Raw genomic sequence first — 25,382 nt, 5'->3', positions numbered from 1 at the left:
AAGTGCCGACTTTAGGAGAATGGAAATATAAGGTTCAGGAGATTTGCCAGTTAGAAGAAATGACAAGTTGGGAATCCTTATCTCATGATAAGTTTCTGGCAAACTGGAGTATCTGGAAAGAATGGTATAATTCTACTTTGATATTTGATCAGTGAGAGAAGAAATGGCCCAAAAAACCTGAATCTGATAGAAATGTGTAAGATTATGGCCCAGTGGAATAAAGGCTTAATTGGGGATTTAGATATAAAATCTGTATTAATAGAGATAACGCAGCGCACATTGTACTTTAAAAATGGCAGGCGTACTTTTCAAGTGCCTTTACAAGGGTGCTAATTTTCCAGTTTTTCCATACAGGATTAATTTAGGCATTTTATTCACTTCAAAAGCTAGATGTGATGATCATTCCTTGCATGTATAACTACATTATTCATGTGACCAGATATGTTTTTGTTATGGAGCAATTATTGTTTCTGTGGTTTTCATTTGTACTTGTCATATGATGGAATCTCAAATAAACAAAGATTTGATAAAAAAGAAAAGAAAAGGGGACCTGCAATGTCTACCTGACTGGACGCTCAGTCCTTTATTTTATGCACAATGTACTGTGTACCTTATTAATATGAAAAAACTTTAATAAACATCATTGAAACATAGAAAAGGGGACCTGCAACTATTTTACGTCTATCTTCTCTATCTGGCAGGGTAATCTATTACCAGGGACGCACTATTACACCCGTCAGCTTCCTGGGGAGCATTTTTTCTATTGTTGGAGAGGAGGGTAAACGCAGGGCAGTCAGCCCAGGTACGAGGACAGGGAGTCTCCACCATCAGGGGACGTCCCTGGGCTGAGGTTTCAGTCAGGGTGAGCATAGGGAGAGGATAGTTCTACCCACTGCTCCCTCTAGCTGCCTTGTGTTCACTCACCACCTAACCAGTGTATCGAGAGCTGGCTCCCAGGAGCACTTTATATCGTATATTATTGTTGTTTGTTTCACTATTTTTCACTGGTGAACCACCACGGTGGTAGTATTTTATAATCTATGAAGTAAAAGTTAAGTTTTAAAGGGATCAATACTGCTGGACACTACTTGATTCTATGATCCTTTCTCATCAATTCATATTGATTTAGCTGGACATTCGTTATGTAGCTATATGAGGGTTTGTTTTTTGCTGGGACAAGTTTTTGATGGTGCCATTTTGGGGTACACATAACTTTCTGATTAATCTTTATTTTATTTTCGGAACGGAGATGTGAAAAAACAGCGATACTGCCACTGATTATAAATTTAGCTGCTTTAATTTTTCAGCATAAGGCCTCATGCACACGACTGTTGTTTTATTCCGTGTCCGTTGTTCCATTTTTCGTGATTTTCTGCGGACCCATTGACTTTCAATGGGTCCGTTGAAAACTCGGCTAATAGACCGTTTGTCATCCGCGTCCGTGATCCGTGGTTCCAGTCCGTCAAAAAAATATAACCTGTCCTATTTTGTTCACGAAAAACGGTTCACGGACCCATTCAAGTCAATTGGACCGTGAAAAAACGCGGAGGCACACAAGATTGTCGTCCGCGTCCATTTTTTTCCTATCATTTGCATGGCAAACCTGACTTAGTCTTTTTTTTACTTTCCTTCATGTCTGGTGATCCTCCAAAAATACAGGAAGACACACGGAAACAAAAACGGAAACGGATCACGGAACAACGGAACCCCATTTTGCGGAACGGAACACAACAACGGTCGTGTGCATGAGGCCTAAATAACATAATATCTTTATTCTCTGGGTCAGTATGATTACAGCGATACCAAATACATATAGTTTATATGTTATACTACTATACTACATTATGTTATACTACTTTTGTGTAATAAAACCCCTTTTTTTAAAAAGAAGAATTTTTTTTTGAATCATGCGCATCCTACGACATATTTTTTTATTATTTTTTCTATGGAGTTGTGTGATGGCTTGATTTTTGCAGGACTACTTGTAGTTTTCATTGGTATCATTACGGGGTAAATAACACTTTTTGATTGCTTTATTAAGTTTTTTCGGTGGCGACAGAATAAAATAGCAATTCTGGCATTTTTTGGTTGTTGTTTTTTTTTTTCAGCGTTCACCATAGGGGATAATTTACATTATATTTGTGTAGGTCGTTACGGACATGTGGGGGAGCTTTTATTTTTGCAATTTTTTTAAATTAAAAAGCGTATTTTCAATGGGAAAAAGCTTCTTTTTTATTGGAATTTTTTTAATTTAACAATTTTTTTTAAAAAAACTTTTTTTAACCACTTAATAGTCCTGCAAGGGGACTATAACAAGCAATCTTTTAAAATGCAATGCACTATCCTTTCAGTGCATTGCATTTTAATGTCAGTGCTATACTGACATTGACCAGCAGGCTGCTGGTGAACACTCAAGGCAGGCTTAGGACCTACACCAGGTACCAGCCAGCCTATATCCACATCAGCACCCCGCGATCGCATTTGAGAGCACGAGCAACCAATGCAGTATTTAAACTGGGCCGCCGTGAAAAAGCGCTGGCACAGCCTAAGGCACCATAGTGACCATCATAAAAAGGGATATGGGTGGTCACTAAGGGGTTAACACACATAAATGTCCTAAATCAAAACATATTCTTGTTGCACTTAGTGCTAGTAAAAAAAAATGTGTGCATCTTTATCTGTATCACCACAACAAGGTACAAAATTATTTACATACAGTTGCAAGAAAAAGTATGTGAACCCTTTGGAATGATATGGATTTCTGCACAAATTGGTCTTAAAATGTGATCTGATCTTCATCTAAGTCACAACAATAGACAATCACAGTCTGCTTAAACTAATAACACACAAAGAATTAAATGTTACCATGTTTTTATTGAACACACCATGTAAACATTCAAAGTGCAGGTGGAAAAAGTATGTGAACCCCTAGACTAATGTTATCTCCAAGAGCTAATTGGAGTGAGGTGTCAGCCAACTGGAGTCCAATCAATGAGATGAGATTGGAGGTGTTGGTTACAGCTGCCCTGCCCTATAAAAAACACACACCAGTTCTGGGTTTGCTTTTCACAAGAAGCATTGCCTGATGTGAATGATGCCTCTCACAAAAGAGGTCTCAGAAGACCTACGATTAAGAATTGTTGACTTGCATAAAGCTGGAAAGGGTTATAAAAGTATCTCCAAAAGCCTTGCTGTTCATCAGTCCACTGTAAGACAAATTGTCTATAAATGGAGAAAGTTCAGCACTGCTGCTACTCTCCCTAGGAGTGGCCTTCCTGTAAAGATGACTGCAAGAGCACAGCGCAGACTGCTCAATGAGGTGAAGAAGAATCCTAGAGTGTCAGCTAAAGACTTACAAAAGTATCTGGCATATGCTAACATCCCTGTTAGCGAATCTACGATACGTAAAACACTAAACAAGAATGGATTTCATGGGAGGATACCACAGAGGAAGCCACTGCTGTCCAAAAAAAACATTGCTGCACGTTTACAGTTTGCACAAGAGCACCTGGATGTTCCACAGCAGTACTGGCAAAATATTCTGTGGACAGATGAAACCAAAGTTGAGTTGTTTGGAAGAAACACACAACACTATGTGTGGAGAAAAAGAGGCACAGCACACGGACATCAAAACCTCATCCCAACTGTGAAGTATGGTGGTGGGGGCATCATGGTTTGGGGCTGCTTTGCTGTGTCAGGGCCTGGACGGATTGCTATCATCGAAGGAAAAATGAATTCCCAAGTTAATCAAGACATTTTGCAGGAGAACTTAAGGCCATCTGTCCACCAGCTGAAGCTCAACAGAAGATGGGTGTTGCAACAGGACCACAACCCAAAGCATAGAAGTAAATCAACAAGAGAATGTCTTAAACAGAAGAAAATACACCTTCTGGAGTGGCCCAGTCAGAGTCCTGACCTTAACCCGATTGAGATGCTGTGGCATGACCTCAAGAAAGCGTTTCACACCAGACATCCCAAGAATATTGCTGAACTGAAACAGTTCTGTAAAGAGGAATGGTCAAGAATTACTCCAGACCGTTGTGCACATCTGATCTGCAACTACAGGAAACGTTTGGTTGAAGTTATTGCTGCCAAAGGAGGTTCAACCAGTTATTAAATCCAAGGGTTCACATACGTTTTCCACTTGCACTGTGAATATTTACATAGTGTGCTCAATAAAAACATGGTAACATTTAATTCTTTGTGTGTTATTAGTTTAAGCAGACTGTGATTGTCTATTGTTGTGACTTAGATGAAGATCAGATCAGGGCCGATCCTAGGGTCACAGGCGCCTGGGTGCAGAAATATTTCTGGCGCCCCCACATGGGCGTGGTTATCTTACTAACTCCTCCCCTTTACAATGTTTCTATGGCAACAACTTCAGCCCCCAACTTCAGCCCCACGAATCGGCGGCTCGGCTGCAAAAAAAAAAAAAGTCAAAAAAAAAAAAGTCAAAAAAAAAAAAGTCCCGGCGGCTCGCTCGGCCAGGGCCGGACTGGGGATAAAAACCAGCCCTGGAAAAAGTTGCACACCAGCCCCACAGCATTGCGTCATTATTTACTTGTTTATAATAGGAGAAAGCATTCATTTTAAAACACGTGTGTAAACACGAATATGAACTTTGCCCCACGATAGCTCTTTTGTAGAACCCCCATAAAAACTTACAGTTACTTGACTTGGCCCTTGGGGATCTCGGACGCCACTTCAACACTTTGGCCGGGGGCTCGGCGGAGCTGATGTTGTGCTTTAACCTAATGAGAAAGATTTCATAATAAGGATTTGGAGAAAGGGCAGAGGGATAGCAGAGCAGGGAGAGGCTGGTGCTGTTACTAGGGGGTCATACCATGGGGGAGTAATAAAGCCCACCATAATGCCCCCCCAGTAGTAATAATTCTCCTTATAATATGCAAAACATTTGTAATGCCCCCAGTTGAGCTAATGTTCCCATAATGTGCCAATATAAAATACCCCTTCTCAGTGCCCCCGTAGATGACCCCCATAGTGCCCCCCCCTTCCCCATAGTACCCACCATAATGTGTCCCAGTATAAAATGCCCCTATACAGAGCCCCCATATAAAATATCTTCTTTTTTAGCCTCAGTAGATGCCCCTATAGTGCCCCCCAATAATCTGCAGTAAGATGTGCCCCCATAGATGCCCCCAATCATGTGCCAGTAATAAGAGCCCCCCCACCATCATGTGCCAGTAGCCAGAGCCCCCCCATATCATGTCAGTAGCCAGAGCCCCCCCATATCATGTGTCAGTAGCCAGAGCCCCCCATATCATGTGCCAGTAGCCAGAGTGCCCCCAATCATGTGCCAGAAATAAGAGCCCCCCCACCATCATGTGCCAGTAGCCAGAGCCCCCCATATCATATGCCAGTAGCCAGAGCCCCCCCATATCATGTGCCAGTAGCCCCCCTTATGTGCCAGTAGCCCCCCTATGTGCCAGTAGCACTCCTTATCATGTGCCAGTAGCCCCCCTTATCATGTGCCAGTAGCCCCCTTATCATGTGCCAGTAGCCCCCCTTATCATGTGCCAGTAGCCCCCCATATCATGTGCCAGTAGCCAGAGCCCCCCCCCCATATCATGTGCCAGTAGCCAGAGCCCCCCCCACCATCATGTGCCAGTAGCCAGAGCCCCCCCATATCATGTGTCAGTAGCCAGAGCCCCCCCCATATCATGTGTCAGTAGCCAGAGCCCCCCATATCATGTGCCAGTAGCCAGAGTGCCCCCAATCATGTGCCAGAAATAAGAGCCCCCCCACCATCATGTGCCAGTAGCCAGAGCCCCCCCATATCATGTGCCAGTAGCCAGAGCCCCCCATATCATGTGCCAGTAGCCCCCCTTATGTGCCAGTAGCCCCCCTATGTGCCAGTAGCCCCCCTTATCATGTGCCAGTAGACCCCCTTATCATGTGCCAGTAGCCCCCTTATCATGTGCCAGTAGCCCCCCTTATCATGTGCCAGTAGCCCCCCATATCATGTGCCAGTAGCCAGAGCCCCCCCCCTTATCATGTGCCAGTAGCCAGAGCCCCCCCCATATCATGTGCCAGTAGCCAGATCCCCCCCATTATCATGTGCCAGTAGCCAGAGTGCCCCCATATCATGTGCCAGTAGCCAGAGTGCCCCCATATCATGTGCCAGTAGCCCCCCATATCATGTGCCAGTAGCCCCCCTTATCATGTGCCAGCCCAGTAGTCCCCCCTTATCATGTGCCAGCCCAGTAGTCCCCCCTTATCATGTGCCAGCCCAGTAGCCCCCCTTATCATGTGCCAGCCCAGCCTAGTAGTCCCCCCTTATGTGCCAGCCCAGTAGCCCCCCTTATCATGTGCCAGCCCAGTAGCCCCCCTTATCATGTGCCAGCCCAGTATTGTACCTATATAAAAAAATAAAAAAAAATAATACACTTATACTTACCTCCAGCAATGCGATGCGATGCAGGCCGCCTCTTCCGTCTGTGTCCCTCGCTATACGGCTCAGGCGACGCGATGACGTCATCGCGCCGCCTGCACCGGCCTCTGATAGGCTGCCAGCACTAAGCCGGCAGCCTATCAGAGGAACAGGAGGGGACACACCTCTCCCTCCTCTGCCGCAGCACAGGCATCTGTATTGCCGTCCTGAGGACGGCAATACAGATGACTATGGAGATGAGCGCTTCCGCAATGGAGGCGCTCATCTCCTGCTCTGCCCTGCCGCCGGCCGCGGCCGCCCCCACTTGTCACCAGGGCCGCGGCCTTGCGGCACTCAGGCTTGCCGGCCCACCGGGAAATTTCCCGCTATCCCGACAGGCCAGTCCGGCCCTGCGCTCGGCGCCTTTCGGGTGACAGCGCTGGGGTGCGGGGCACCCACTGCACCCCGTGTAGGATCGGCCCTGGATCAGATCACATTTTATGACCAATTTGTGCAGAAATCCATATCATTCCAAAGGGTTCACATACTTTTTCTTGCAACTGTAGCTAAATAAAATAAAAAGTTGGCTTTCAAAGATGTATGCATAGGCGTCGATACAGGGGGGCAATTTGCCCCCCCCAGGTTATTCCTTGCCCCACCGCGTGCCCCCCCACTGATTCGCCTTTAAAACGCTGGCCGCCACCACTAGTACAGCAACGATTTGTCCAGGGCCGTCTTTAACGCGAGGCAAAAAGCAGGGCCGGATTAAGAGCATCATGGGCCTGGTGCTGAAGATTTTAATGGGCCTTTTTATAGAAAATGAAAACGCAATGCAGAGTAATTTTTTATAACACAAATAAAGTGCATCTGTCATATGTTTTATGCATATGAAATCACAAGCATAGCTGAATAGATGTTGATGTATCGATACCTTGCATACCTTTATAGAATCTGTTCTTTAGCCTTTACTTAGCTTAAAAAAAAATATATACATTTTTAAGTAAAAATGGGGCCCAGAGTGTCAAAAGAGGTATGGTAGGGGGTCCTCTGTGCCCTCCAGACCGTAACACCTCTCCCATGTGAAGTCACGCCCGCTCCTTTGGTTGACACCAACGACTCACTTGACAGTGACGTGTTGAGATCCTGCGCATGTTCCATGGGTGAATGGGGATTGCGGTACACAAATGTGGAGTCTGTAGGAACCTGAGACTGTGCATGCACCGCAATCCCCATTCACAGCGAATACGGGATGTGTGTGTGTCAAAGAAGGTGCAGGCATGAACTCACAGGGCAAAAACAATGGTGCTTATAGAACATGCTATATGTGTATAACATAAACATATTTCACATGAAAACTTACAATTACTTGGCTTGGCTCTTGGGGATCTCGGACACCACTTCAACACTTTGGCTGGGGGGCTCGGTGGAACTGATGTTGTGTTTTATCCTAATGAGAAAGATTTCATAATAAGGATTTGGAGAAGGGGCAGAGCGATAGCAGAGCAGGGAGAGGCTGGTGCTGCTACTAGGGGGCTCATACCATGGGGGAGTAATAAAGCCCACCATAATGCCCCCCCCCCCCCCGTAGAAATAATTATCCTTATAATGTGACAGTGAAAAAAATACCCCCTTGTAATACCCCCAGTTGAGCTAATGTCCCCATAGTGCCCCCATAATGTGCCAGTATAAAATACCCCTATATAGTCCCCTAGTAAATGCCCCCATAGTGCTCCTCTCCCCCCTTCCTCCTAGTGCCCCCCATAATGTACCAGTATAAAATGCCCCATATATAGTGCCCCAGTAGATGCCCTCAGTGTCCCCCATAATTTGCAAGTATAAAATACCCCTTCTTAGTACCCCCATAGTACTCCTCTCCCCCACAGTACCCACCATAATGTGTCCCAGTATAAAATGCTACTGTACAGAGCCCCCCATATAAAATACTCCTTCTTTGTAGCCTCAGTAGATGCCCCTATAGTGCCCACCAATAATGTGCCAGTAAAAAGTGCCCCCAATAATGTGCCAGTAAAATGTGCCCCCATAGATGCCCCCCAATCATGTGCCAGTAACAAGAGCCCCCCAATCATGTGCCAGTAACAAGAGCCCCCCAATCATGTGCCAGTAACAAGAGCCCCCAAATCATGTGCCAGTAACAAGAGCACCCCCCAAATCATGTGCCAGTAACAAGAGCACCCCCCCCAATCATGTGCCAGTAAAAAGAGCCCCCCAATCATGTGCCAGGAACAAGAGCACCCCCCAGGCCCCCAATCATGTGCCAGTAACAAGAGCACCCCCCAATCATGTGCCAGAAACAAGAGCACCCCCCACATCATGTGCCAGTAACAAGAGCACCCCCCCAATCATGTGCCAGTAACAAGAGCCCCCCCTCCCCAATCATGTGCCAGGAACAAGAGCACTCCCCCAGGCCCCCAATCATGTGCCAGGAACAAGAGCACCGCCCAGGCCCCCAATCATGTGCCAGGAACAAGAGCACCCCCCAATCATGTGCCAGGAACAAGAGCCCCCCCATCATGTGCCAGTAACAAGAGGCCCCCCATCATGTGCCAGTAACAAGAGTCCCCCATCATGTGCCAGTAACAAGAGCCCCCCATCATGTGCCAGTAACAAGAGCCCCCCCATCATGTGCCAGTAACAAGAGCCCCCCCATCATGTGCCAGTAACAAGAGCCCCCACCATCATGTGCCAGTAACAAGAGCCCCCCATCATGTGCCAGTAACAAGAGTCCCCCCCATCATGTGCCAGTAACAAGAGCCCCCCATCATGTGCCAGTAACAAGAGCCCCCCCATCATGTGCCAGTAACAAGAGCCCCCCCATCATGTGCCAGTAACAAGAGCCCCCCCATCATGTGCCAGTAACAAGAGCCCCCCATCATGTGCCAGTAACAAGAGTCCCCCCCATCATGTGCCAGTAACAAGAGCGATACAGATGACTATGGAGATGAGCGCTTCCACAATAGAAGCGCTCATCTCCCTGTGCCCTGCCGCTGCAGCCCCCTACTTTTCACCAGGGCCGAGCCGCCAGATCTCCCTGGATCCGCCAGTGGGCCGAGCCGGCAAAAAGGGCAGCTGCCCCGGGCCCAGTTGCTCCTGAGGGGCCCAAGGCAGATGCCTCTTGAGCCCCGCTGGCCAGTGGTAACGTGGGGGGCGGCGGCAGGGCACAGGGAGATGAGCGCTTCCATTGTGGAAGCGCTCATCTCCATAGTCATCTGTATCACCGTCCTCAGGACAGCGATACAGATGGAAGTGCTGCGGCGGGGCAGGGGAGGGAGAGGCATCTCCCCTCCCCATTCCTCTGATAGGCTGCAGGCACTAGTCCTGCAGTCTATCAGAGGCCGATGCAGGTGGCGCAATGATGTCATCGTGCCGCCTGAGCCGTACAGCGTGGGACACAGGCCAGAAGAGGCCTGCATCGCATTGCTGCCAGCCTGATGGAGGTAAGTATAAGTGTTTATTTTTTTTATATGGTACTACTACTGGCACATGATTGGGGGGCATCTATAGGGGCACCTGTTACTGGCACATGATTATGTCATACCGGTGACAGGTTTGAGAAGGTCTGAAAGATTATCTGCACGTTTGTGATCTGACAGCCTCTTTTGGTTTCACTTTGTCTGTGTGTTGCTGGTATGTCCACACCTCCTGTTCAGGTGTGGATCATGTGACCTTTACCTTCCCCTATTTAGTCTGACTTTACCCATCACTCCTTGCTCTGAATAGCTTCATTTGGTTTTTGGAGGAGCTGGAGTGTGGTTCTAGTTGAAGTCCTGTTCATCCATCATCCATGAGCCTCAGAAGTTAAGTGTTCCGCTTGTTGTATTTTGTATTCCCCCCCACCTTTGTTATTTACTAGGCCTCAGCGAGATGTTGGTTCCTTCACCAAGGAAGGAGCGGGTTGTCTCTGCCCTGTCATTAACATTAGGGCATCTGAGGGCCACCAGGGTTTTCTAGGTTCCTGTGTATGGGCATCTCTACCATCGAGAGGTGCCCATACGTATAGGAGTTAGGGCCAGGAGCAGGGTTTTATAGGTGGTGACCCTTTTTCCTTCCCTAGCGGTGCGGCCTAGTGTCTTTTCCCTTCCTTCTTGTTGTCTTTTGGTGTTCTCCCCTACTACATCCGTGACATTATCCAGAGCCAATACCGCCATTTTTTGATCTGGTCGAACAGCTGCAGAATTAGACTTTGGAGGTAGCAGACCTCCATGCAATGGTTTTGCAGATTCAGAGTCCACAGGCTGCTGGTTCCGGTGGTGGGTTCCAGGCCTGCCCTGAACCGAAGGTAGTGACAATTTCATCCGGTTCAGGGAGTCATGTAAATTATACTTTAGGCTGCGTCCATACTCTTCTGGGGATGAGTGTCAACGTGTGGGTATGATTATTTCATTGCTTAAAGAGGACGCCCAATCTTGGGCTTTTTCTCTGCCGACCGGATCACCGTCCCTCCGGTCAGTAGATTAATTCTTTAGAGCTTTGGGTCTTATCTATGATGACCCGGATCGGATCTCTCGGGCCGAGACCAAGTTACGGGGTTTGCAGCAGGGAGAACGTTCTGCAGAGATCTATTGCTCTGAATTTAGGAGATGGGCTACGTATACAGAGTGGAACGATTCTGCTCTCCGTAGCCAATTCTGGTGGATGAATAGGGCTATAAACTACAAAACTATATCAAATTGCATTTTGGCAGCAAAAGTTCTAAATATTAGGAGCACCCACCCTATTAAGGCTACTTTCACACTTGCATTTTCCAGCAGGCTGTTTCGGCGGGGGAACTGCCTGCTGGATCCGTGCTACCGCAAGTCCACTGTACCGCCGGAGGTCCGCTCCGTCCCCATTCATTATAATGGGGGCGGGCCAGAGGTCCGACCACAGCACGGCAAACACGCTCTGGCGGCACGGTGGACATGTGGTAGCATGGATCCGGCAAGCTGTTCCCCCATCGGAACAGCCTGCCGGAAAAGGCTACCGCAAGTATGAAAGTAGCCTAAAACGTAACTTTTATTAAGCTAAGTGAACATGTCAACATATAATAGTGCAAAAGTAAGGCGAATTAAAACATGAGGGACTGCCCTGAAGATATATCATACATCCAGCAGAGGGCAAGAGGACTAGTATATTACAATAACTTAGATTCCATACACACTAAGGTCTTCACATGTCTAAATAATATATATATTGCTAGACAGGTGGCTGCATTTCACTTTGTCACTAATAGCAGGCTCACAAATTTAAAAAATACATGATTACCTTTCCCAACATGTTTTGCTGGACTTCCAGCATCCTCAGTGATATAGGGGCTAATGCGTTGTAATAATCAGACTGCATCGTACATAACAGAGTGTGATGGTGTGTTATGTCCCATTCACTTGGATCCATGATTTAGTGTTATAATTTTTGACATGTTTTCATCTTCCTGCTGGCTCTATAAGAGTGTTGTCTTTGTGCAATCTCATGTGTATTACCTGACTAGTCAGCCTGGAGAATAACCCAGTAGAAGGCAGATAATTGAATCTGCTTAGCTTGCTTGTCCACACACTAGCTAAGTGATGTCATGGCCCTCCTGATGACCTCCCATGAAGATTAGACAATGGGGGCACTGTCCACCTTGTGGGCTAAACATCTGAAAGCTGGATACATTCTGTGAGGTGCCCTGATTGATGAATGCAGCCTTGTCTGCTGAGAGGTAACAAGAAACTGCCCAAGTTGCCCCTCACTCAGGTACCTAATAGGGGTTCTCCAGGAATGATTTGAAAGCAACCTGTCCTGGAATGTGAGAAAGACTGTTGCCTCCACTTTCGGTCCTCTCCGGTGTCAGACAAGGCTGCCCTCTTTCACCTCTTCTTTTTGTTTGTGTTATAGAGCTGTTCGCAGAGTCTATCCGGCAAAATCCAGAGGTCAGAGGGATCACTGCACCAGGACCAGACCAACGAATGATCAAGTGCTCGCTGTACATGGACGACGTGACCATCTTCTGCGCTGACATGCGTTCGGTGATGCCGTTAGTCCAGACCTGCGAAGAATTCGGCTGGGCTTCAAGAGCAAAGGTCAACTGTGGGAAGTCGGAAGCCATGCTGTTCGAGGAGCAGGCCCTAACTTTCTCTGCCCCCTTCCTCTTCTCCATCAAGATCCTGGGAGTCTAGTTCGAGAAGGAAAGAGCAGCCCTGAAGTCCTGGCAAGATCGTTTGGCTAAGGTCAATCAAAAGATCGGACTGTGGGACCTCAGGAAACTCACCATCGAAGGGAAGACTCTTGTGCCGTGGAACGAGTACACGGCGCAAGCCTGGCCTCCTCACATCACTGTGCGGCAGGCCATTATGAGGGCTGTCTTCCGCTTCATCTGGGGCTCCAAAATGGACGGTCATGTACAAAGAGCCCCGCAAGGGTGGGAAAGGAGTTCCAGACATCCCCACTCAGCTGCTGGCGGCCTTTGTGTGCGACAGCATCCGCAGGACTCTGACAGCAAAAGATGATGGCTCGGCGGGCCAGTCCATATCCCAGTTCTTTCTCCTGCTTCTCTGAAGGAGGCTGGGTTGGGACAAGTTGGACAGCTCCTAACCCTACAATTGGGATATCCCTGGTATTACCAGGACCTTCTCAAGTTTGTTAGGGAACACCAGCTGGAGGGACTGAAGCCCGACTTATGGAAACCAAAGACTATCCACAAGCTGATCTGAGTAAAGGACTTAATGGAGTCTATTCCAGGGCTCCCTGCTGCCACTGCTGAGACTGTTTGGAAGAATGTGGCTTCTAGCAGGTTAACAAACAGGCACAAAGACCTGGCATGGATAGCCATTCAGTGAGGCCTGTCCCTGAGAACTTTCATGCATGCCCGTGGACTATGCAACACGAGGTACTGCCCCAGGTGCCCTTTCCAGGCAGGGCCAGTTCCAGGTGAAATGGGGCCCTGGGGCGAAAAACAATAAGGCCCCCCCCATGACACTTGCTGACTTTAATGTCCCCCCCATCACTACAGAAATACAGCACCCCATACCTCTTACACCCAGTGACATCTCCTTTGATGTAGATGTTCTCTGTCCTCGTCTTCTCCTTTCAGACATTCAGACCAGACCACCATTTTGTCGCCATTTTCCGTCTCTGCAGTTTGACAACAAAAAAATAAATCTTAGTTTACTATATTTCCATCATCCTCCCATCTTCTGGACAAATCATCCTACTACCCCCAATACTTGGCCACTGTGCTCCCCAATACTATACTGCAGAAACAGATAATACTAGTACCACACAGAGCCCCCCATATAAAATACCCCTTCTTTGTGGCCTCAGTAGAAGCCCCCATAGTGCCCCATAATAATGTGCCAGTAACAAGTGCCTCTCTTCCACCCCCCCATGTGCCAGTAACAAGTGCCTCTCCATGCTCCCCCATGTGCCAGTAACAAGTGCCTCTCCATGCCCCCCATGTGCCAATAACAAGTGCCAAACCCCCCCCCATGTGCCAGTAACAAGTGCCAACTCCCCCATGTGCCAGTAACAAGTGCCAAACCCCCCATGTGCACAGTGCCAGTTTCAAGTGCCAAACCCCTCCATGTGCCAGTATCAAGTGCCAAAACCCCCCATGTGCCAGTATCAAGTGCCAAACCCCCCCATGTGCCAGTATCAAGTGCCAACCCCACCCCATGTGCCAGTATCAAGTGCCAACCCCACCCCATGTGCCAGTATCAAGTGCCTCCTGCTCCCCCCATGTGGCAGTAACAGATAGTCCGGTATTAAAAACAAAACACTTATACTTACCTCCATCACACAGCAATGCGATGCAGGCCTCTTCCGGGCCTGTGTCCCGCTCTGTACGGCTCAGGCGGCGCGATGACGTCATCGCGCCACCTGAACCGGCCTCTGATAGGCTGCGGGCTTTGTGCCGGCAGCCTATCAGAGGAACAGGGAAGGGAGACGCCTCTCCCTCCCTCCCCTGCCCCACAGCACAGCCATCTGTATCGCTGTCCTGAGGATGGCAATACAGATGACTATGGAGATGAACGCTTCCACAATGGAAGCGTTCATCTCCCTGTGACCTGCCGTTAGTTGCGGGCCGGTGTCGGGTGGTGGGCCCCTAAGGACTCGGGGGCCTGGGGGCAATTGCCCCCCTTGCCTATATGGAAGCGCCGGCCTTGTTTCCAGGAAGAAACACCTTTGCACCTCTTTTGGAAGTGCCCTGAAGCACACCGCTGTGCTTTACGGACTATTTCATGGGACCCATTCGGTTGAGCCTATCCAGGAGGCCTGGAGCCTTATGAACTGTTTTAAAGATGCTGTGTGGCTTGCCAGGAAACGCTTAGTGATGAACTGGGAGAGGATGTCCGTCAAGGACTGCTGCAGGCTGGTTCTCAGCCTACTCAGAGACTACTGCATCATGGACGGTCCGGACGCCGACGATGAAGAAGAGGATTAAAACCCCTCTCTTTCCCTCCTCTCCCCCTAGTGTTTCCGTCTTTCAATAAAGCTTTGGGCCTGTGACTCCCCTTCCCCTACCACTTGTCCGATGCCTATTGATTGATGTGTGAAGTTAAAATGTTAGTGTGGTGCTGTGTGTGGTTTTCCGTGTAAGTATTTATTGTACTGTGTTTCAGCCTGCGCTGCGTCGCAGTATAATGTATGTTTTGTATTGACGACTGCTAATAAAAGCTATTTTCAATCAAAAAAAGACTGTTGCCTCCACTTACGAAGCTGCCTAGTGTGGGTGAGGGGATGGGCTTCATTACAAACTACACTGCTCTAAAATAGATGGTAATGATGTGATCCTGCCTATTATATGTCATCATGGCTTACCAGCCCGACAGAAAAAAAACTCACTAATACAGGGAGTGCAGAATTATTAGGCAAGTTGTATTTTTGAGGATTAATTTTATTATTGAACAACAACCATGTTCTCAATGAACCCAAAAAACTCATTAATATCAAAGCTGAATATTTTTGGAAGTAGTTTTTAGTTTGTTTTTAGTTTTAGCTATTTTAGGGGGATATCTGTGTGTGCAGGTGACTATTACTGTGCATAATTATTAGGCAACTTAACAAAAAACAAATATATACCCATTTCAATTATTTATTTTTACCAGTGAAACCAATATAACATCTCAACATTCACAAATATACATTTCTGACATTCAAAAACAAAACAAAAACAAATCAGTGACCAATATAGCCACCTTTCTTTGCAAGGACACTCAAAAGCCTGCCATCCATGGATTCTGTCAGTGTTTTGATCTGTTCACCATCAACATTGCGTGCAGCAGCAACCACAGCCTCCCAGACACTGTTCAGAGAGGTGTACTGTTTTCCCTCCTTGTAAATCTCACATTTGATGATGGACCACAGGTTCTCAATGGGGTTCAGATCAGGTGAACAAGGAGGCCATGTCATTAGATTTTCTTCTTTTATACCCTTTCTTGCCAGCCACGCTGTGGAGTACTTGGACGCGTGTGATGGAGCATTGTCCTGCATGAAAATCATGTTTTTCTTGAAGGATGCAGACTTCTTCCTGTACCACTGCTTGAAGAAGGTGTCTTCCAGAAACTGGCAGTAGGACTGGGAGTTGAGCTTGACTCCATCCTCAACCCGAAAAGGCCCCACAAGCTCATCTTTGATGATACCAGCCCAAACCAGTACTCCACCTCCACCTTGCTGGCGTCTGAGTCGGACTGGAGCTCTCTGCCCTTTACCAATCCAGCCACGGGCCCATCCATCTGGCCCATCAAGACTCACTCTCATTTCATCAGTCCATAAAACCTTAGAAAAATCAGTCTTGAGATATTTCTTGGCCCAGTCTTGACGTTTCAGCTTGTGTGTCTTGTTCAGTGGTGGTCGTCTTTCAGCCTTTCTTACCTTGGCCATGTCTCTGAGTATTGCACACCTTGTGCTTTTGGGCACTCCAGTGATGTTGCAGCTCTGAAATATGGCCAAACTGGTGGCAAGTGGCATCTTGGCAGCTGCACGCTTGACTTTTCTCAGTTCATGGGCAGTTATTTTGCGCCTTGGTTTTTCCACACGCTTCTTGCGACCCTGTTGACTATTTTGAATGAAACGCTTGATTGTTCGATGATCACGCTTCAGAAGCTTTGCAATTTTAAGAGTGCTGCATCCCTCTGCAAGATATCTCACTATTTTTGACTTTTCTGAGCCTGTCAAGTCCTTCTTTTGACCCATTTTGCCAAAGGAAAGGAAGTTGCCTAATAATTATGCACACCTAATATAGGGTGTTGATGTCATTAGACCACACCCCTTCTCATTACAGAGATGCACATCACCTAATATGCTTAATTGGTAGTAGGCTTTCGAGCCTATACATCTTGGAGTAAGACAACATGCATAAAGAGGATGATGTGGTCAAAATACTCATTTGCCTAATAATTCTGCACGCAGTGTATGTAGTATATGCAAGTGCCAGTGTCACGGATGGTGTTGCAGAAAACTGGAAGTTATAAATAAACATCCGACTGACTTGATCCCAAACTAAGGAACATATGGGTGAGCCCTATAAAACCCCTAGAGCTCTCCCTGACTGCTTTGCCCATACAAAGATCTTTATGATAGAGGATTGCATGCCCTCGTACCTAGACTGTGTGACACCTGAAAACCCTATAATATTGAGGGGACACGACCACCGGCTCCCAGCACTTAATACGGAGGGAGTCAGGGTCACCTAGAATCAAGCCAGCGCGGAAACACAAATTTAAGAAAAAAGACTTATCTGAGGAACCAGCAGTTGCAGCCTCTAGCAGTGAAGACAATCCAGGAAGTGGTATAAACCGCAAAGTGAAGCAGTATGGGAGGGAATATAAAGGGAGGCAATCAGTGTAAATAGATGACAACTGGGCGAAGGAAAAGAGATGACAAAGTGAAACCAAAACAAAGAACATCATGCAAAAGGTACAGAAGAACATCTGCCAGAGCTTCTCAGAGAGCTGGCGGTAACAGCCAGAGATTAGTGAGGTCCTGCACCCTCACCCTCCTAGGCAGCTCTGCAAGTGCAGGCAACCAGTCCTGCTCCTATTCTAGGACAGGTTACTGGCAGCCATTTTAAATCCTTTCTGGAGAACCCCCTTTAAGGACTTGAGCTATAGACCCTCTGAGAGACCTTGAGGTAGACCTGGAGATATTGAAATAAAATACATTGTAGTGAGAGAAGGGAATAAGACTGGATGCCTGAAGAGACCTGCATGTGGAACCCACTGGAGAAGGGAGTTGATACGGAGGCCAAAACCCCTGATGGATACTCATTAGGAGGTAAATCTGAGATTGCTACCCCGTGTGACCAGTAAGTGGAGTTCTGTGGATGTATATTCTGCTCTGCGAACGGTTTTCTTTCTTGTGTGGTACAGTACAGTTTGGGAACATTGATGACAAGAACAATAAATGTTGCTGGGGGTTGTTCACTCATGACTCGCTCTGTGAAACCCCCTCGTGACAGAGAGCATCAATATGTTAGCTGTATTGGGTAAGACTAATTGTATAAGTGTCTCAAAAAATTAAGGGAACACTTAAAGGGGTTGTCTCACCTCTGTAATCAACATTTAATCAGTTTCGTGTAGTCCTAGGATCCTTTCTTCCATGTAGTTAATTTTTCAATTACGCCTCTGTCACCTTGTCTTCTCCTTCAAACGGCCCCAAATTTCATGCTCGTTTCTAGGGTTACGGCCACCTCTGTAATGTTTTCAGCTGTGGCCGTGCAAGTGCACAGAAACACTATCGGCAGCCCAGCTGGCCGTGCTGGTGGCCGGGTTTAACAGTAGGGAGCGCACATATATTCATGCGCAGTCACTACCGATCACCTCGTAAGTGCTCAACTCCGCCCCCAGCAAGCAGGGAATTGAGGCACTGAGAGCTGCGACGGAGCTTGAAAATAGCAAGGTGAGACAACCCTTTTAAGCATCACAGTATAACCTCAAGTCGCTTATTCAGGGACATCAATCTGTCCCGTTAGGAGGCATATTATTGAAGAATTGAGGTAAATTGGTGCTTGCGGTATATACAGTCCGGATCAAAAGTTTAAGACCACTTGAAAAATGGCAAAAAAATCATATTTAGCATAGCTGGATCTTAACAAGGTTCCAAGTAGAGCTTCAACATGCAACAAGAAGAAATGGGAGTGAGACAAAACATTTTTTGAGCATTTAATTTAATGAAAACAACGAACAAACTGAAACAGGCTGTTTTTCAGCTGATCAAAAGTTTAGGACCACATGCCTTTAAAAGGCGAAATCTGTGCAAAGATGTGGATTCATTGTCATTTTCTGTCAGGTAGTCACACGTTGTGATGGCAAAGGCAAAAAAATTCTCCCTTTTTGAACGTGGTCGGGTTGTTGAACTGCATAAGCAGGGTCTCTCACAGCGCGCCATCGCTGCTGAGGTGGGACGCAGTAAGACAGTCATTTGGAATTTCTTAAATGATCCTGAGGGTTATGGAACAAAAAAGTCAAGTGGAAGACCCAAAAAAATGTCATCAGCATTCTCTGATGAGAAAAAATGTAACCTTGATGGTTTCCAACGTTACTGGCATGACAAGCAGATCCCACCTGAGATGTTTTCTATGCACCACAGTGGAGGGGGCGCCTTAATGGTCTGGGGTGCTTTTTCCTTCAGTGGAACAATGGAGCTTCAGGAAGTGCAGGGGCATCAAATGGCCGCTGGCTATGTCCAGATGTTGCAGAGAGCATTCCTCATGACTGAGGGCCCTCGTCTGTGTGGTAACGACTGGGTTTTTCAACAGGACAACGCTACAGTACACAATGCCCGCAGGACAAGGGACTTCTTCCAGGAGAATAACATCACTCTTTTGGCCCCGGTGCGTGTTTCCCTGATCTAGATCCAATTGAGAACCTTTGGGGATGGATGGCAAGGGAAGTTTACAAAAATGGACAACAGTTCCAGACAGTAGACGGCCTTCGTGTAGCCGTCTTCACCACTTGGAGAAATGTTCCCACTCACCTCATGGAAACGCTTGCATCAAGCATGCCGAAACAAATTTTTGAAGTGATAAACAATAACGGCGGAGCTACTCATTACTGAGTTCATGTTTGGAAGTTGGATTTCTGTTTTGGGGGGATTTCGTTTTTTTTTGGAGGTGTGGTCCTAAACTTTTGATCCGCTGAAAAACAGCCTGTTTCAGTTTATTCGTTGTTTTCATTAAATTGAATGCTCAAAAAATGTTTTGTCTAACTCCCATTTCTTCTTGTTGCATGTTGAAGCTCTACTTGGAACCTTGTTAAGATCCAGCCATGCTAAATATGATTTTTTTGCCATTTTTCAAGTGGTCTTAAACTTTTGATCAGGACTGTAATTTGCATGTAATTAAAAAATGATTATAGTTATTGAGTATTCAATGAAATCTGTGTGCATAGCACAACCTGCTGTTTGCTCTTTTTCTAATTTCTCAGTCCTGCTCACTGAGATGGAAGCACATGCTCATTTCCATCCTTCAGCTGCCACCAGCTGCAGCAGAAAGACAGTTTGAAATTAACCTAGCAGAACAATTGGCGCAACAAATGTGGAGATCTCTGGATCCATGTTAGGTACACGGCTGGTTCTAGCTTTGTTTGGCAACTTTCACACTAGCGGCACGGACCTCCGGCAGGATGTTCCGTCGGGTGAACAGCTTGTAGGATCCGTCCTGCCGTTGAGGACGATCAGGTATCCCTCAAGAAACCGAAAGTTTTCTAGTCCGACAGGGTCGTGGAGGACTATAAGTGACTGTGAAAGACGGTCAGTGCAGATAGGACGGGAACAACTATCCCTAGAAACCACTAAATCACGGGAGGGGGGCTGGAGTTACCCTACCTACACAGATCACCCGCTCCGAAAGGGGCAAACCCGTCCGGAATACCTGTCCCTAGTCCGGAGAGAATCCCTAGTAAATCGTATAGGATAGTTCCAGATGTGCCACGTTTCATTCAATACTCATCAGGAGAATTATTCCCAGGGCTTGATAAGAATAGACAACAATTCCTAAAAATGAAAATAATGTGGTCTTAGGAGAAAATCAAGGAATAGAGGGAAGAAAACAACCAGGGCAAAAATAATTAATAAATCATGAGGTCTACCTAATGGTCATTGGACCAAGGAGAACTCAGAAGCACTAAGATGCCACCTCTTACCGTAAAAATCTCCTGCACTGATGTATTTCTTGACCTAGTGACTGCGCAGATTGAGGAATGAAACTGCTCTTCCCACCACCTTAATTGTGATCCTGCCATGAATAATGCAATTTCCTGCCTTGAGCAAGATCACTCAGTGGTTATTAAGCCATCTGATAAAGGTGGAAACACTGTAGTGCTGGATAGTGACCAGTATAAGATCATGTGCGAGTCTCTTCTGAAAGACCGTGATACTTATGAGATCTTGTCAGATAACCCGTTGGAGGGTTACAAACAAGAACTACAAGGTATTCTGGATGATGCTAAGCAATAGCAGCTCATTACCCAGGACGAATATGATTTTTTGTTTCCTACTTTTCCGCGGATGTCCACCTTTTACTGTTTGCCTAAGTTGCACAAGGGGGTTTCACCCCTTAAGGGCCGCCCTAATGTTTCCAGAGTAGGCAACCTTTGCCAAAATCTGGGGATATATATTGACCAAATCCTAGCCCCCTTTTGTTACTTCTTTATCTTCCTTCACTCGGGATACCACCGAGGTATTGAAGCGTCTTGAGGGGGTTCACATGGAGGCGGACAGCTTGCTTGCCAGTATCGATGTGGAAGCACTGTATTCCAGCATTCCACACGATCTAGGCATCCAGGCTGTAGACTATTTCTTAAAAACCAGAGGTTGTCAGTACCGTGCCCACAGCCGGTTCGTCCTTCGCATTCTGGAGTTCACTCTGACTAGGAACGTATTCTTATTCAACAACAAGCTTTACCACCAGCTCAGGGGCACTGCGATGGGGAGCCCTTGTGCCCCAGCGTATGCTAATCTGTTCCTGGGCTGGTGGGAAGCTACGTCAGTCTTTGTTGAAGAAGGCGTCGGACCTTTGGACTCAACTGGGCTGTGGGCACGGTACATTGATGATATTTACATCATCTGGAATGGAACCAAGCTGGCCTTCGAGACTTTTGTTAGGAGGCTTAATAACAATTGGATAGGTCTGCGGTTCACCTGTGAGTCAGATCTGGTGTCTATAACCTTCCTTGATGTTTGCATCTCTAAAAATGAGAGGGGTGAATTAGACACCTCAGTATATAGGAAACCCAATTTGACCAACTCTCTTCTGAGATGGGAGAGTGGACACCCACTCCCACTCAGAAGAGGTATTCCTAAAGGGCAATACCTGTGCCTCAGAAGAAATTGTTGCACTAAAAAGCTATTTATTTCTCAGGCTGCAGACTTGCGACAAAGGTTTAGAAAGAGGAGCTATCCTGACAAAGTCCTTAGAATGGCATTCAGATCAGCTTAACAGGCAGACAGAACAACTCTCCTTACACCAAAATCGAATGCTGAACAGGCGAATAAAGTCATTCGCCTTATCACCCCTTATGATGAATCTGCCAGGCCAATACGTGATATTGTGGAGAAGTATTGGCAGATCCTAACTATGGATCCTGATTTGAAGGAAGTCATAGATTACCCACACATCACGTATAGACAAGGCAGGACCTTGCAGGATAGACTTGTGCACAGCCAGTTCACCCCATCGGTGCCTTCTGGGAGTGCATGGCTCCACAGTAACATTTGTGGATGCTACAGATGTAGTGGGTGCATAGCTTGTAAATACATCCAAACCGGCAAAACTTTTAGAAGCAATGTGACTGGGAAAGTATACACTATCTGCGATTACATCAATTGCAAAACTCGCAGTGTTATATACAGACTTATGAGCGAATGTGGCAAAGAGTACATTTGGAAGACTATTCAGTAATTTCAGATGCAGGTGGGTGAGCACTTAAATGACATCACTAATAAGGCTACTTTCACACTGGCGTTTCTGGGTCCACTTGTGAGATCCGTTTCAGGGCTCTCACAAGCAGCCCAAAACGGATCAGTTCAGCCCCAATGCATTCTGAATGGATAAGGACCCGTTCAGAATGCATCAATTTAGCTGCGTTTGGTCTCAGTTGCGCCAGTATTCCGCTTTTGAGGCGGACACTAAAACGCAGCTTGCAGAGTTTTGGTGTCCGCCTGACGATGCGGAGCCAAACTGATGTACAATGTAAGTCAATGGGGACGGATCCATTTTCACAGACACATTATTGTGCAATTGAAAACGGATCCGTCCCCCATTGACTTTCAATGTAAGTCAAGACGTATCCGTTTTGACTTAGACTTTTTTTTTTTATGAATAATGCAAACGGATCCGTTATGAACAGATACAAGCGTTTGCATTATCGGTGTGGATCCGTCTGTGCAGATACAAGACGGATCCGCACCGAAGCAGGTGTGAAAGTAGCCTAACAAGGACACCGATTGCCAAATATGTCCATAATCTACACAATGGTAGAGCTCAAATTACTTTTATGGGCATTGATAGGATTAACCCACCCGTGAGAGGAGGGGACTGGAACAGGAACATTCTGCAGAGGGAAGTTCGCTGGATCTACTAACTAAAAACTGTGGCCCCACTTGGACTGAATTTCAGCTGATATGTGTAGTCCATTTCCCTCTTGTCCTTATACATTCCTCTCTCTGTTTTTTCTGTCACCACTCTCCTCCTGTCCATATCCCCCAATTTTATTCCCCCCTCTTGTAGCTGGCTACTGTATTAGCACACCAGTCAGTCAATACCTTTTTCTCTCTTTTCTATTTACTGAAATTGTCCTCCAACCTTTTGTTTTGCTTCAATTTTCTCTGTGTCCCTGTCAACAAGCCCTTTTGCTTTAAGTTGATGTGTACCTAGGTTTGGTTTATACTTACTGCCCCTCGCAGCTATGCTGGCGCTCCCTATCTGGAGCGTCATCGTTGCTAGGCATTGTGTGCACTGGCCTTCTGAGTATGGCTTCCGCCCCATGTGACCCGACAACGCATTTTGCGGGAATTGGCGCTACGTCCTAGTGGCGTTGCGTCTGTTCCAGTTTCTGCCGACGTTGCGGTCATGTGACTGGTCACATGACCAGCATAGGCAGACCTTAGGGCATTCGGCGCGGCCTTTAAAAACCAGCATTGCACGCCTATAACTGGCACCCTTAGACAAGACTCCCCACACGGACTGTAGGTTCTTCTTTTGTGTGGCATCAGCAAATTTGGTAGTTCCGTACCACTGATGGGCTCACCATCACTAGGGGACATCGTTACCCCCTGGCATTCTCCTTGGTCCAATGACCATTAGGTAGGCCTCTTTGTGATTTATAATTTTTGCCCTGGTTGTTTTCTTCCCTCTGTTCCTTGATGTTCTCCTAAGACCACATTATTTTGATTTTTAGGAATCGTTGTCCATTCTTATCAAGCCCTGGGAATAATTCTCCTGATAAGTATTGTATGAAACGTGGCATGTCAGGAACTATCCTATAGGATTTATCAGGGATTCTGTCCGGACTAGGGACAGGTATCCGGACGGGGTCGCCCCTTTCGGGGTGGGTGCTCTGAGTAGGTAGATAGGGTTACCCCAGCCCCCTTCCCGTAATTTAGGGGTTTCTAGGGATAGTTGTTCCCGTCCTATCTGCACTGAGCGTCTTTCACAGTCACTTATAGTCCTCCATGACCCTGTCTGACTAGAAAACTACGTTTCAGGGTTTTTTAAGGGATACCTGATCGTCCTCAACTGCAGCCCTTCAAACTGGTAAGACTGTTCCTTTTTTATTACGTATCTTGCTTGCCTGTATATGCTATAGGACTTCAGGTGCCCTACAGTTCCAATATCAGATTTTAATACTTGCCGTTTATGTGTTTTGTCTTTTTTGATAGCTTGTTTTAGCCAGATATTTTATTGTATTCATTAAAAGTTATATTTATCTTACTTTTTGCCCCAGTTTGGGCTTTTGATTTAAAGCATTAGGTGGTACCTACAGCCCAATTAGGTTGCACAGGGAGTCCTGGTACTCCAGGAAGGCACATCCATATGTCCAGTCATAAGAAAGTTTGCTGGGTCCACCAGCAGTCTCAAGAACAGGAGCTCTCCCAGGACATGAGCTGTTATAGGCAGAGAGCTGGCCAGGGCCGCAGAAGAATATCAACCCAGCATCAGTACAGTATCTGCTCCTTTGTCCAAGGAGGAGTACCGCCAGTAGTGACCTCCAGTAGGCAAATGTCTGCATGTCAGAAACAGACTCTGTGAGAGTGGCAGGTAGCCCGATGTCCTGTAGTGGGACCAATTGGCATTCACCAGAATTGGCAGGTTTGCCACTGGCACCTTATTTTTCTATTTATGAGTGCAAGTTCACCCTGAGCATGTTACATACATGAAAGAGTCTAGAGAGGTCATGGTAAACATTATTCTGCCTGCAATATTATCCAGCATGACCAGTTTGGCGGTGGGTCAATAATGGTCTGAAAAGTCACATCCTTGGAGGGTCGCACAAACCTCCATATGATAGCCAGTGGTACCATGACTGCTGTTAGGTACCGGAATCAAATTCTCGAAGACACTGTTAGACCTTAAATGGGTGCAGTGGGCTCTGGGTTCCTCCTGGTACAGAACAATGACTAACCTCATATGGCCAGAGTATGTAGGTATGATGATGAAGGCAATAATGCTGTAGAGTGGCCCTCATTTTCCCCAGACCTGAATCCAACTGAGAACCTCTGGAACATTATATAGCAGTGCATCTGATGCTGCCATGTAGCTCCATAGACTGTCCAGGAGCTCAATGATTCCCTGATCCAGGTCTGAGAGTAAGGGGCGGACTGGCTATATACCCTACAGGGAAATTTCCAGGAGAATCAGGTACTTATGCACCTGGCCAGCAGCCGCCCTATTGAATTCAACTGTGTCACCATTCTCAGTATGGAGATAGGGCAGTGTTTTATGCTGCACTGTGGTATTTGGTTTTGTTGGGTCAGTATTTTGTGAAACACTACAGTATTGTTGGCCCCACCTGCTTGT

This window comes from Bufo bufo, chromosome 5 (assembly GCF_905171765.1).
Source record: "Bufo bufo chromosome 5, aBufBuf1.1, whole genome shotgun sequence".
In the NCBI taxonomy this organism is placed as follows: Eukaryota; Metazoa; Chordata; class Amphibia; order Anura; family Bufonidae; genus Bufo; species Bufo bufo.
This window is presented reverse-complemented; position numbering follows the sequence as displayed.